Source organism: Lepisma saccharinum, chromosome 18 (assembly GCF_977018435.1).
Source record: "Lepisma saccharinum chromosome 18, izLepSacc3.1, whole genome shotgun sequence".
Lineage (NCBI taxonomy): Eukaryota > Metazoa > Arthropoda > Insecta > Zygentoma > Lepismatidae > Lepisma > Lepisma saccharinum.
In genome coordinates, this window is record NC_139246.1 from 33,962,489 (window position 1) to 33,975,294 (window position 12,806).

General features: G+C 36.2%; 1 protein-coding gene across 1 annotated transcript in view; it reads right to left on the minus strand.

The window, feature by feature from the left end:
• LOC146002501 (chymotrypsin-C-like) overlaps positions 1-12,770 on the minus strand; it is a 167,107-nt gene extending 154,337 nt beyond the window's left edge. Inside the window, exon 1 of the mRNA XM_083140388.1 lies at positions 12,676-12,770. The gene's annotated coding sequence lies outside the window, so the exon portion shown is untranslated. The remainder of the gene's footprint in view (positions 1-12,675) is intronic.
• Positions 12,771-12,806: the final 36 nt, after the last annotated feature.

Consider the following 12,806-nt stretch of genomic DNA (forward strand, 5'->3'; position numbering starts at 1 on the left):
TTTTTGATATTTTGTTCTATACCTTCAATATGGGAATTAAACTGTTGGAACCTTTCTGTACAATGAGAAATATGCTTATGTACATCAGCATTAACATCGCTTTTACTTTCTAAAATAGTGACTCTAGATATAAGATCAACTATATTAGCAGAGCATTCATTACAATTTGAATTGAGATTATCTAAACGTTGATCATAATCAAGAACGTGTTCTTTCAATGATAATTGCACATTTTCAAATTCAGATAGTTTGACATCAACATTACGACATTTATTATCAAACACAGATTCAAGACTTGTAGTTGATTGTAAACATGCTGTACTAACCGCATCTATTTTGTCCTTAAATTCAGACATTAAAATATTGAGCCGATTGTTAACATGACTAATATCATGATTAACAGCTTCAAATTTGACATCAAGCTGTGAAGATAACTGTGTATGTGAACTAGATAATTCAGCTTGTTTTAAAGATATAACGTCAAGTTTAACCTGAATATTTTCATTAGACAGATTTAATTCTGATCTAAGTTCCTGATTAGACTATTTAAATTCCTGATTAGACTGTTCAAACTGAGTCTTAAGTTCCTGATTAGACTGTTCAAACTGAGTCTTAAGTTCCTGATTAGACTGTTCAAACTGAGTCTTAAGTTCCTGATTAGACTGTTTGAGATCCTGATTAGACTGTTTAAGTTCCTGATTAGACTGTTCAAACTGAGTCTTAACTTCCTGATTAGACTGTTCAAACTGAGTCTTAAGTTCCTGATTAGACTGTTTGAGTTCTTGATTAGACTGTTTAAATTCCTGATTAGACAGTTCAAACTGAGTTTTAAGTTTCTGATTAGACTGTTCAAACTGAGTCTTAAGTTCCTGATTGGACTGTTCAAACTGAGGGTAAATTTCTCGTATCGGACAAACGGATTTCTTCAAATTTACAGGAGAAATTACTTACCGAATGCAGTTTCTTTAGACTTGTGGAAGTTCGGGGAAGTGTTTTCTTGCATCGTTCATTGAATTTTGCCGGTAAATCATCTATTTTTCGATATAAATGTGTGACCGATGCACGAAAGCTCTTGCATCCATTTACTTCCAGGTGGATGTAGCCTGTGTGTGATGACGTAATCCCGGTCAGTGTTTCCAAACACGTGTTTTTGTAACTGAAGAAGGTACGTTTCCGCAAATGGTTTGTGGGGCTATGTGTCAATGGTTCGTGGGGCTATGTGTCAATGGTTCGTGGGGCTATGCGTCAATGGTTCGTGGGGCTATGCATATTTTTTTCAAAACCAATTTTTAACTATTGGAACCTATTGTGACCCTACCTAACCTAACCTTACCGGAAATGGTTCGTGGGGCTATGTATGAATGGTTCGTGGGGCTATGCATCAATGGTTTGTGGGGCTATGTAGGTATTTTTTGCGTGCAGTGGGGTGGAAACACTGCATGCCGAGTACGGTAGTGAAACTGTGAGCGCCATTTTGCATGTTACCGAAGGCAAAAAGAAACGAAGAAAACTTACTCGATATGTTGCAAATAGAGCTTATTTCCGTGAAATAAGCGAAATGCCACCTTCAGCAATGTTTCTCAATGCAGAATACGTAAGTACGAATATTCAAATTAAATGAACTAGCAAATTTCAGCCGTTTGTCCGATACGAGAAATTTACCAAACTGAGTCTTAAGTTCCTGATTAGAATTTACAACAGCTAATTGTATGCTTCTAATGCTGTTTAGTATGTCATTTAAATTAGGATTTATACTTTCCAAATACACTGGCAATTGGTAAGGATCGTAACTGGAATCACATTTCTTACAACAATATTTTTCCTTAGTGGTAGAATAAATTGTCCAATGTGTGACGGAAAGCTTCAAACATGAAACATGATACCACGAACGGCAATCAAAACATTGCACATACCTCAGGTCATTATCGAGCTTATCACAACACGCCACTCCTTCAATCTTACCTGACTGTACATCACAAATATCACCATCGTGAGAATTACTACTATTTAAGTAGGTTCCTTCATATGCAACATTAGATTTTAGCCTACGTGAATGTCTAGGCTTCGTTTCTTTAGATTTATCTGCCATGATTTCACAGAATAATAATAAACTTAAGAAATAAAATATTTAGGGTCGCCAATTTTGTCTTCGCAACATGTTCAACAAATTGCAACTTGAAGACCAAATACAATTTTAAAAGTCTATAACTACCATTGCGCAAACTTCAAACCACGCATCAGAAGATTGTCCTTTTTTCTAGGATCCTGGCTGTAGGCGCCAAATTATTGAAGCAAGTCTTTCACACACACTTCAACGAAACATCCTAGTATTTATCTTTATCCAAATCTCCTTACAGTTTGTTAAATTCAAAGAAAACTCGGACGTCACTATATATAATTTCAATATATTTTTCACTTATTGCTCTCCTGTCTTTTGTTTTTCGTTGCTATGCTCAAAATATGTATAGAAATTTATACATCGTAATTTCACATCAATAATTAATTATACATCTTATTAATTCAACAACGTTTTGGAACATAACAAAATAGTAATTGATAACAACATAAATATCATAATGCATTTTAAACACAAAAATTAAACAATAAATATAAATGAAATAAATGAACATCTTTGGGTCAGTCACAAGAGACTATGGAGACCACGAGGAAGCGAATGCTGACGAAAAAAATCACTTGCAATATGTCCTACAATAAACGCCCTTTAATAGGGGGGGGGGGACGGTTGTGTCATCTGCACGCTATGCGACGAAGAGGAGACCAGGGCCCACATCCTACTCCAGTGTGTTTGGTCGGCGCCCCTAAGACAACGCAAATGGGGTGACAATGCACAGGACAGCAATGAGCAGATAATCCAGGCAGTATCTAGGGAGATAGGGCTGGTTTACATAGGTCGAGTAAGCGGGAGAGTTACTGGGACGAGTTACTGCCTTGTCTGCTCGACTCGACCATTATGCGGCGAGTAGCTGTTTACCAGGAGCGTATATTCTAGGCTCGATAGGCTATCTGCGAAGCCTGAAGTCTAGAGAATAAAATACGGGAGAAAAATCGATCAGAAATTGTAAATAATATTATTCATATCAGTGAGATGATGATGCTGATTCTGGAGTTGGCGACGTGATTTCTTATGAGTTGGCAACCTGATTTCCTATGAGTTGGCAAGCTGATTTCTCATGGGTTGGCAACCTGATTTTCTATGAGTTGGTTACCTGATTTCTTATGAGTTGGCAACCAGATTTCTTATGGGTTGGCAACCTGATTTCTTATGAGTTGGCAACCTGATTTCTCATGGGTTGGCAACCTGATTTCTTAGGAGTTGGTAAATTTATTTGTATTCATAGCCTAGGACCACGTGACATAGTAAGATAGCCATATCTTGGATTCAGTTTACGCCACTGGTGTTTACACACTTTCTATCAAAGTGGGATAGTGCAGCTGGTTGGTTCTATTTTGACAATACGAACACGTCGACGTCGTTGGCGATTTAAAAATAATCTCTAAAACAGTTCACACACACTTCTATTTTACGACAAATGAATACAGTGATGCACGAGAACAAGTCTAGAAAGAAAACTAACTTCCTTGATTTTCTATTTTCAATTGTTCTTGGTTGTACGTAGAACGTAAATTATATATTTTCAATTTTACTTCTCCTACGCTTCTACAAACTTTATGTTGTCGGACTTGGAAGCAAAATCACAACACTCTACCACAGCACAGACTTCAGAAAGAGCTTACATTGACTGAGTTGTCTGTCGAGTTTACGCGAGAGTGAAAAAATCGATGGGAGAGGACGCAACCCGGTCGAGTCGCTGTCCTCCGTGGACAGCCACTCTACTGTCCTGACTACTAGAACGAGTACTGGCTCCAGTATTCTTCCCAGTTCTTTACACGAGGAGAGTAGCTCGCTTTACCCTACTCGCTCCAGCTACTCTCCCGTCTGCGTATTTACAAACCCTATAGTACTGCAGAACCTCCAGCGATATTTGGCTACTGATTGGCTGCCATTCCGGAAGTTGATGCAGCGTTCCTCCAAGTTAACGCTAGATGGCAGGGTTCAAATTAACAGTGTAGATTTCAGATATCCATCCCAACTAGATAAGAAACCCATTTACGCTAAGGTTCATTTTTTAGCAAAATTATTTAAATTAATGTTTTAGAAGACAGAAATCAGAACTCTTCTTGAAGTGAATGATTTTTCTATTTAAAGTCACATCAGCGCAAATATTGTAACTACCAATGACTATTGAGAAAATTATGTATATCCAACGTATATCATTTTAACCATTATATTTTATTATATAACCGTATATTTCTTAACGTAATTTCAACAATCTGATTACAACCTTTATACTATATAATCACAAGGCTTATTTTTCCATACTTTTGCTGTAAATGAAGAAGCAAGGAACAATGGACACGAAGCATAAACACTTCCGGTGCACACAGCCAATAAGGAAGCGTTATATACCTCTCGTTCTGCAGCACTATAGGGTTTGTAAATACGCCTCCCGTCTACTCAACCAATATAAACCAGGCTATAGAACGGGTAAGAACATCAAAGCGTCCTGGGTTTCTATTACATGATGTATGGAGGGCGCGCAGAAAAATGCTGCAAGGGGTCAGTGAAAGTGAAGGGTACGGAACAGTGGTTCAGGCACAGGCCGAGAGTGGAGTACAGTTGTGAAGGTGGTCATACTGAGCAATTTCAAATATTAGAAGAGTGAAATATTTCCATTTACACATGTACAGTGTCTCTCAAAAGTTTTAGGACAACGACATTTTAAACTAGGCAACCCAATTTACACAAGGCGTTGGTGGATTGCGTGTAGAGTTAGGCTCAATTTCAGGGTTGCCACATGCACAATAAATATTTATAAGATACGCGAAAGAAATAAAAACAAGTATTAGTGTATAAAAGTATTAAAAACATCACTATTATATCGCAAGTGACAAAATTCTTTCTGAAAGAAAAATAATAGGTTTTCTAGTATTTCATCGATGATGAGTCTACAGAAAGGAGAAGAGGTAAGAGAAAACGAGAGGTGACAAAGGACAGGACAAAGAGAAAGTGAGAGGAGAAGAGGAAAAGTAGAGGAGAGAAGAAAGAGAGGATAGACGAGGAGAGCAGATGTAGTAAGGAGAATGGAAAAATATTCTAGGAGAGATGAGGAAAATGGAGCAAAGAAGAGAAAAGAGAAGGAAAACGAGATGAGAGAAGAGTGGAGAGTAGAGTAAAGGAGAGAAAAAGAGAATAACGAAAAGAAGAGGAGAAAAGTGCGTGGAGTCGGAAATCTAAGACAGGAAAGGAGATACGAGGAGTGGAGATGAGTGGGATGGAGATAAGATGCGAGAAAAGTAGGGAAGGCGATATGAGATAAAAGCAGAGCAGAAGGAGGGAGAGAAGAAGGAGAAGGAGAAGAGAATAACAGAAGGGACTGAAGAGAAGAGGAAGTTGCAGAAAATATGGTCTCAGCGTCAAGAATTGATGAATTGGTCTAATTATCGACATGAAACATTCAATAACATTTTGAAATGTATTGGAGAATGTATTAAATCGGTGCGAAATGCCTTTTAGCTTAGTTCAGAGCAAGGTAAAATCTTCCATGTAAGATCTTTGATTTTACCTGCGATTATACCACTAAAAACATGAATGTAATTTTAATATTTATATGAATTATCCAATTTTTGTCCACTTGTCGGTTCGTTGAAATGGAGATTTTGTAATTTAATATTTCCCCTCCCCCCATCGTTAATTCCAAACTGAATCATTCCGTTTCACACGGCGTGGACAATGAACACAATGGGATAGGTCTAAAACTTACGAAAATTTTCTGCCACCGGAAGGGTTTGAACCTACGACCATTAGATTGACAATCCTGAACGTTAAACACTACACTACAAGCTTTCGCTCCTGGAAGTAAGTAGAAGGAGCTGACCAAGGTGAAATGTAGATGCAACTCTCCTCCTACTTGTAATGTGCAAACAATACTTGTTTGTAACAAAGAAAACGAAGGTAGTACGACTCGGCGAAAACATTTAATGGAGAATTGCACATGATGAGAACTTTTCATTCGATATTTGCGGAGGTATCCTTGCATTGAACTCGAGTGGGAAAAGGGGTAAAATTAGTATGTCCTGAATTGCCACAAATATAAATAGTTATTTCATTAATATTTGTCAATATCTTTGAAGCAGTACACAATTATCGTTAAAGTATTATAATTCACGATCTTATACATGAAAATATCGATTTGAACGTGTGTCAATTCATTTATTTGTTTATTTTTTTTATAAATTCCATTTGCAGAACAATGTAGCTACTATACACTGCTATTACAATTAATGTTACCATGCTCTTGTTTGTAATAAAAGGAGAATTAAAAAAAAAGAACACCTCCTAAGGAGGATCGAACCTAGGACCACAATCAATGCTTTCAAGAACTCTAACCAATACACTACGCCCTTTGCTTCCCTTGGAGCAACAGTTCTTAATTATTCTGTCGCGTCAATATTGTAAACGTTATCCTGCAAAAAGAAGTTCAATACTCTGATATAGCTCTGTACTCTATACACATGCATTTGAAAATTAACTCTAAATTTATTTTTTCGTTGTTAGTATATCTAAGCTTGTGAATTTATTTTATTTGTAATTTTGTAACGGTTACATGAACATCTATGAAATAGTTCCTTATAATACCCTCAGGTTGACCAAGTTGCCAATACAAACAAATGGAATACAGATTGTCTTGTAGCTTACATTGTTAAAAAGGAGCGGGTACGTATTATTACTATCCCAATACTTATTCGTTAAGGTTTCTTGGTTGTCAGAAATTATCACTTAAACTATTGCATGTTGAGCTAGTGCCCACCTAGCCGCCTCTGATGAAATCTATCATTCTTCAGATTCTCTTTAAAATTCGACTCTGGTCACTCGTAACTTGCTGGGTGCATCGATGGACAATGTTTTGCGATAAGAAGTGTCCTTAAATAGCGTGAGTGAGTCACTTTGAACGCGAACAAGCTACGCTACCAAGGTTGTCTGCCTTTGAAAACCAAGTCTTTTTTTTCCACCGTTTCAGAACGCGATTGCTATTGTAGAAGTATATATTCTCACAAAAGAGCAAGAAAGAAAATTAGACCAATGTTCTCCCGTCGTTTAAAACCAAATATTATCTATTAAACGAAAAGTTCACGATTGTCAATAAACCTATCTGAGTGAAATATTTAAATGTGAACCTATCAATAACTACGAAAATAACGTCGTCGATTTTAGAAATGTGTAAAGATTTCAATTTTGTTCTTACATAAATGAATCTGTTTCTTGCGCAAAAGTCTTCAGGCTGCAATATTGGATGGTTTTAGTTTTATAATGCAAGGCTAGCAGACGTCCGATTCACCGATTTAGTCAGGACAGTGCGCTACTTTCAATCCCTGTCCCGACTTTTTCGAACTGCAATCGTGATGCGAGAATGTCTCATTGTTATTGTTGTTTTCTTAACTCACAATTAGACATGTTCTTTATTGTAATAATACTCGTAATTCCTAGTACGCAACATTTAATTTATAAATATATTATTTTCTAAACATAGAATTATCATGACTTTTGAATCGCGCATGCACTATTTGAACTATTTTGTAATATCTGTCTCTCTGATATATATATATATATATATATATATATATACACACACACACACACACACACACACATTTGGGTCTGGCCGCTCCCTCAAAGAAATCCTGCGTACTGGCTTGGTCTACGTCAATGACAGAAATGCAAGCAATACTTTTATTTATATTTAACCCAATGAAAGGAATGTGGAAGAATTTAAAAGAAATAAGAAAGAGCGGAACTACTGTTGCTCTACTTTAAAAATTGTTGTCCTTCGAGGAAGAAAAATAAGAAGGATTTACTCCAGCACCTTAACACAGTGTCTCACGAGTCTCTCTTGACTAATACTGTCAAGTGTAAAGAATAAAATTTTCCGCCTGTTTACGTCTAACGTTGCGCAGATTTGGTAGTTCACTAACGGTGTAATTATTTCGTGTTACTTTACGCAACAGCAAATACATTTCATAAGACTGTTCTGAACACCAGACTTGCGTCAGTAAACAAGCATTTCGTCTGTTGCAGTATCACAGGAAAAGAACATCGTCCTGCAATGTTCAAGCCTCTAGATATTTTTCATTACTAATGTCTAATCACAATAATAAGTTAGAAGAAATAACTCGCATTTTCGCAACTCAATATTCTCGTTTTTCTTTCATCACTTCGAAAATTATTTCTCGAAGATATCTGCTATACTACAAGAAAGCAATCAAAAATTAAAGTAAAAGTTCAACCACATGTATACCCAACTTCATTTACAATATTGGAGAGACAGAATACTTAAAAATTGTTGTTTCAATCGAAAGTAAGGGCGTCGTGTATTGGTTCGAGTTCTTGAAAGCACTGATCTCGGTCCCAGGTTCGATTCTCCTTAGGAGGTGTTCTTTTTTTAATTCTCCTTTTATTACAAACAAGAGCATGGTAACATTATTTGTAATAGCAGTGTATAGTGGCTACATTCTTCTGCAAATGGAATTTATAAAAAAATAAAAAAAATAAATGAATTGACACACGTTCAAAGGGATATTTTCATGTATAAGATTGTGAATTATGATACTTTAACGATAATTGTGTACTGCTTCAAAGACATTGACAAATATTAATGAAATAACTATTTATATTTGTGGCAATTCAGGACATACTAATTTTACCCCTTTTCCCACTCGAGTTCAATGCAAGGATACCTCCGCAAATATCAAATGAGAAGTTTTCATCATGTGCAATTCTCCATTAAATGTTTTCGCCGAGTCGTACTACCTTCGTTTTCTTTGTTACAAACAAGTATTGTTTGCACATTACAAGTAGGAGGAGAGTTGCATCTACATTTCACCTTGGTCAGCTCCTTCTACTTACTTCCAGGAGCGAAAGCTTGTAGTGTAGTGTTTAACGTTCAGGACTGTCAATCTAATGGTCGTAGGTTTAAACCCTTCCGGTGGCAGAAAATTTTCGTAAGTTTTAGACCTATCCCATTGTGTTCATTGTCCACGCCGTGTGAAACGGAATGATTCAGTTTGGAATTAACGATGGGGGGAGGGGAAATATTAAATTACAAAATCTCCATTTCAACGAACCGACAAGTGGACAAAAATTGGATAATTCATATAAATATTAAAATTACATTCATGTTTTTAGTGGTATAATCGCAGGTAAAATCAAAGATCTTACATGGAAGATTTTACCTTGCTCTGAACTAAGCTAAAAGGCATTTCGCACCGATTTAATACATTCTCCAATACATTTCAAAATGTTATTGAATGATTCATGTCGATAATTTGACCAATTCATCAATTCTTGACGCTGAGACCATATTTTCTGCAACTTCCTCTTCTCTTCAGTCCCTTCTGTTCTTCTCTTCTCCTTCTCCTTCTTCTCTCCCTCCTTCTGCTCTGCTTTTATCTCATATCGCCTTCCCTACTTTTCTCGCATCTTATCTCCATCCCACTCATCTCCACTCCTCGTATCTCCTTTCCTGTCTTAGATTTCCGACTCCACGCACTTTTCTCCTCTTCTTTTCGTTATTCTCTTTTTCTCTCCTTTACTCTACTCTCCACTCTTCTCTCATCTCGTTTTCCTTCTCTTTTCTCTTCTTTGCTCCATTTTCCTCATCTCTCCTAGAATATTTTTCCATTCTCCTTACTACATCTGCTCTCCTCGTCTATCCTCTCTTTCTTCTCTCCTCTACTTTTCCTCTTCTCCTCTCACTTTCTCTTTGTCCTGTCCTTTGTCACCTCTCGTTTTCTCTTACCTCTTCTCCTTTCTGTAGACTCATCATCGATGAAATACTAGAAAACCTATTATTTTTCTTTCAGAAAGAATTTTGTCACTTGCGATATAATAGTGATGTTTTTAATACTTTTATACACTAATACTTGTTTTTATTTCTTTCGCGTATCTTATAAATATTTATTGTGCATGTGGCAACCCTGAAATTGAGCCTAACTCTACACGCAACCCACCAACGCCTTGTGTATATTGGGTTGCCTAGTTTAAAATGTCGTTGTCCTAAAACTTTTGAGAGACACTGTACATATACATGTTTTCTAAATGTTTCTGATTATAAATGTTTCTAAAGGCGGTGTGTATAGTATAGATATAGAAATATTGTATCGTATCATACGCACAGTCCATGGGCTTGTATCTTAAATGGAAATAAATATCATATCACATTCATTAATTATTCCTTATATTAATACTATTGAGATGAAAATAGGAGTGCTGAAGATGGTGTTGACCCCAATACTATTCGGGTAAAATTTAAAGAATCATTTTCTTGGAAAATACCACAAACTGACAACAATACCTCGACACTTCTCCCAACAGATTTCATTTTTCCTGCCAAATTTCATTCCCAAAATATTGCATTCCAAAACAATTGACTGTAAGTAATACGTGTCTCTTGGAGACAAAATTAAGGAAGATTTCACATCAAAGCGACACGCATAGGCGTAGCTAGAACTTTATATTTGGGTGTGCACAAAGAAAAAAATGAAGTCATGTACCTTTTTAATAGCATATTTAGCAACACAGTCACTAATTGAAAATTTCTGAATATATGTAGTAGAAAAAATCAAAATGCATAGAAATTACACACACACAAAATGTTCATAAATGTTACAAACAAATACATCAAAATACACGTCATCTACGGTATAACAAGAGACGTGTGTCAAAAGGTACAATGTTCTTTAACTCATCAATAACTTCATTTACATCAATATACTAAGCTTTTTCCTGTTCCACAAAGGAAAAGAGCAGGGCTTCCAATCTATCCTGTTTCTGAGTTGCTCATAATTTAGTTTTAACTTGGGTAAGCTTGGAGAAAGCTCTCTCTCACACGTGCAGTTTGTGACAGGTATAGAAGAAAAGCGCTGTAGTACAGAGTAGAATACAGTAAATATCTTATTTCTCCAATGAGATAAAAAAATCGAAAATCTATAGACACCCGTTTCATCAGCGATAATGCACACGTTTGTACCAAGTAATGACATTTTCAACTTCTTACAAACTGCCGCTCTTATTGAAATATCTGTATTTAATTCTCTTTGATAAAGCAGCCCATTAGGGTGTGCCTAGGCACACCCGGCGCACCCCGTAGCTACGCCTATCGCGACACGTGACACGTATCATGTGTCACTAGAGGATTTAACCAATCGAATGGAGACTTTTGAAGCTTATCATGCAGGTACGGTGTCAAAAGTTCGTTTGTTCGTTCTCAAGCGGAATGTGTCGCATGTCGTTTGTCACTTCAGTATGACACTTCCTACCAAATCTTCCTTGTAAACTGCTGCGTTACCAACCACGGTAATATAATGACTTATGTAGGTTCGATTTAATATAAAATAACAATTTAATCCATAAATCAAAATATTACAACATGGCTAACTCCATGCTTGACAACCAATCAGCAAAAACAAGTGAATATCTGCATACAAATATACAGGGTGATCCGTTCGAGATGTCAGAAAAGTAAACCGTTATATACAAGAGGTTAATGTATGTACGTATCTCCGAGCAGCTTGTAATATAAGTAGAAAGGATATAAGTTTCGAGTGAGTGGAGGTTTACAGACTTCAGCCACATGGCGGCGCTAATGTGCATGGTAACAAAGGAGGTGGTCACATCATAACAGCGCACACAGTATGTCGTATGGTATAAGAAATTTTCGAGTATTACATGCATGGTACTGCCGCCACGCAGCTGAAGTCAGTAAAACTCCAATCACTCGAAACGTACATTCCTTTCTGCTTGTATTACAACAAACTGCTCACAGATACGTACATTAACCTCTTGTGTATAAAGGTTTACTTTTCTGACATCTCAAACGGATCACCCTGTATAACAACATCATAGATGTTTCACAATCTATCTACTGCATAAACCAAATATTTTTTCTGGGTGTTTCCTGTGTTGATAGTGTGATGTGATAGTGCCGAAAGAATTGTCTGAAAACAGTTTTCGACAATGTCTCATTTTGAGAAATAATAACATGGTTAGATGCTTAGCTTAATAACCTTCACATTAAAATCATATAGAAAATGTTTTGAGCATATTGCAATAATTGTTCGTTCAATTTGACACTACCTATTTCTAACCTAAGTTTAAAGTTAGATTTCTTTGGAAACAACAAATGTTAATATTGGAACTAATATTTTTGTAGTGAGGACAGACTAAGGCAGTTTTACTTATAACTATCATGTAATGAAATATTCAAGCTAAATCTCGGAGAACTTAATAAACCAAGACAAAGTGCTTATTAGATTCACTGAAAATCTACACAGAAATTAAATCATTTTAGAAGGATTGGTCATGCAAAAGGAATGTGAAGTTATTCTGTGAACGTTATGTACATGATTAATCTAGTTCATGCCTTTAGTTACTAATTAGTGAAGTTTTCAACCATCGATATGAACGATTAAAAATTGCATAAAGGTAGTTAAGGAGTTATATTTCTGAAATCTTGATTTGAAAAATTCACCAGAATGTTCAATTCTGCTAGTAAATATTAATAACTATGACTTTGTACGTAATTGGAAAACGATACTTGCAGATAAGTGGACAAAGTTCTCCATTTTTAATATTTTTTCACACAAGTCCATTCGATTGTTACTGATGGTAAAACTTCTTGCACACATTTGTCACATTAGCTCTGGTCGAATATTTACAACTGGACGTTCAA